Genomic DNA, 2500 nt, shown 5'->3' on the forward strand with positions numbered 1-2500 from the left:
TGGGTTAGGTTAAGGCACAACTTGGGTTAGGTTAAGGCACAACTTGGGTTAGGTTAAGGCACAACTTGGGTTAGGTTAAGGCACAACTTGGGTTAGGTTAAGGCACAACTTGGGTTAGGTTAAGGCACAACTTGGGTTAGGTTAAGGCACAACGTGGGTTAGGTTAAGGCACAACGTGGGTTAGGTTAAGGCACAACGTGGGTTAGGTTAAGGCACAACGTGGGTTAGGTTAAGGCACAACGTGGGTTAGGTTAAGGCACAACGTGGGTTAGGTTAAGGCACAACGTGGGTTAGGTTAAGGCACAACGTGGGTTAGGTTAAGGCACAACGTGGGTTAGGTTAAGGCACAACGTGGGTTAGGTTAAGGCACAACGTGGGTTAGGTTAAGGCACAACGTGGGTTAGGTTAAGGCACAACTTGGGGGTAGATTGCGGTGCAAATTGCGTTACATTGCGGTGCAAATTGCGTTACATTGCGGTGCAAATTGCGTTACATTGCGGTGCAAATTGCGTTACATTGCGGTGCAAATTGCGTTACATTGCGGTGCAAATTGCGTTACATTGCGGTGCAAATTGCGTTACATTGCGGTGCAAATTGCGTTACATTGCGGTGCAAATTGCGTTACATTGCGGTGCAAATTGCGTTACATTGCGGTGCAAATTGCGTTACATTGCGGTGCAAATTGAGTTACATTGCGGTGCAAATTGCGTTACATTGCGGTGCAAATTGCGTTACATTGCGGTGCAAATTGCGTTACATTGCGGTGCAAATTGAGTTACATTGCGGTGCAAATTGAGTTACATTGCGGTGCAAATTGAGTTACATTGCGGTGCAAATTGAGTTACATTGCGGTGCAAATTGAGTTACATTGCGGTGCAAATTGAGTTACATTGCGGTGCAAATTGAGTTACATTGCGGTGCAAATTGAGTTACATTGCGGTGCAAATTGAGTTACATTGCGGTGCAAATTGAGGTAGGTTAAGGTGCAACACAGGTTAGGTTAAGGTGCAACATAGGTTAGGGTGCAAGATGGGTTAGGTTAAGGTGCAAGATGGGTTAGGTTAAGGTGCAAGATGGGTTAGGTTAAGGTGACATAGGTTAGGTTAAGGTGACATAGGTTAGGTTAAGGTGACATAGGTTAGGTTAAGGTGACATAGGTTAGGTTAAGGTGACATAGGTTAGGTTAAGGTGACATAGGTTAGGTTAAGGTGACATAGGTTAGGTTAAGGTGACATAGGTTAGGTTAAGGTGACATAGGTTAGGTTAAGGTGACATAGGTTAGGTTAAGGTGACATAGGTTAGGTTAAGGTGACATAGGTTAGGTTAAGGTACAAACTGGGTTGTGTTATGGTACACATTGCGTTGTAGTACAGTACACGTTAGGTTTGGGTACGGTACACAATGTGGTATGGGATGGCGTGTTGTGGGGGGGGGGTGAGGTTCGTTGATATCGACCGTAGGACGTGGATGCCCGAGGCAGCGTCAGTGTGTCAAAGGAGTTATGTCACGTCGGGATGCGCTTTTCGCTAGTGAGAGGGGGCGAGCCGTGTCTGTGGTTGCGGCAGACCTGTGTGTTTCATTCCTGCCAGTGTGTTTGTGCTGTAAGACGAGGCAGTGTGGTGATGTTGGGTGCACCCCTGTGTAGGACATGTGTGGGTGTTGGTGGCTTCTCTGAGCAATTGTGGTTGTCGGACGAGTGGGGTATTCTGTTTTATGATTGGACCTCCCGGTCTGGTTATCATAGCGTAGTTGGTGTACTGTGGCGGATAGGATGCACCGGACGTTGGTCCATGCTGGTGCTTAGTTGTTGTATCTGTGTCTGTTACAGGCAGAGAGTAGTGTGTGATAGAGTGTGTGGCTGACGTGTGGTTCATTTTGTGTGTACGGACGTTCAGCATGTATAGGGGCATTTGCGTATATAATCTATCTATGTGGGCCTGCATAGTTTACTGAGCAGTGCTGTGAGGTGACTGAACTACGAGTGACGTACTGATTTACAGCGGAATGGTTGCCTTGTACCAAAGATGGAGTATCGGAGGACCGTCTATATTCTGAGAGGAGCCCTGTTTGCCACTGGGCGTGGGGTCTCGCGTCCTGCGGTTCAGTGCCCCCAGGGAAGCGCGCGGAGGTGGTGCTGCTGCTGCTGTAGCAAGCGAGCTACTTACAGCATGTATAGGGACAGCGGGAATATGGCATATTCGATATAACTCTTCATGAAACGCAAGATATAGGGGCGGATTGCACGTTACGAGTGCGGGAAGAGTCCGCCGTTCATCCGCTGGAGTTGCGATTTGGGCGGTTGGGGTGGGGCACGTGCGGGTGCGGGTGGAGCGATTGTCGGTCGACGACTTCGTGCGACGCAGGCACAGGCGTTGGGGCTCCTGTGGTGGGCAGATGATGCAGGCTTTGTGGGTGGCGTCGGAAAATGGGCACTGTGGGACCTAGCGATGTCGTAGTCGGCGTGGCGTCTCATAGATGGCGGTATCATCGGTGCAGCAGG

Source organism: Schistocerca cancellata, chromosome 7 (genome assembly GCF_023864275.1).
Source record: "Schistocerca cancellata isolate TAMUIC-IGC-003103 chromosome 7, iqSchCanc2.1, whole genome shotgun sequence".
Classification (NCBI taxonomy): Eukaryota; Metazoa; Arthropoda; class Insecta; order Orthoptera; family Acrididae; genus Schistocerca; species Schistocerca cancellata.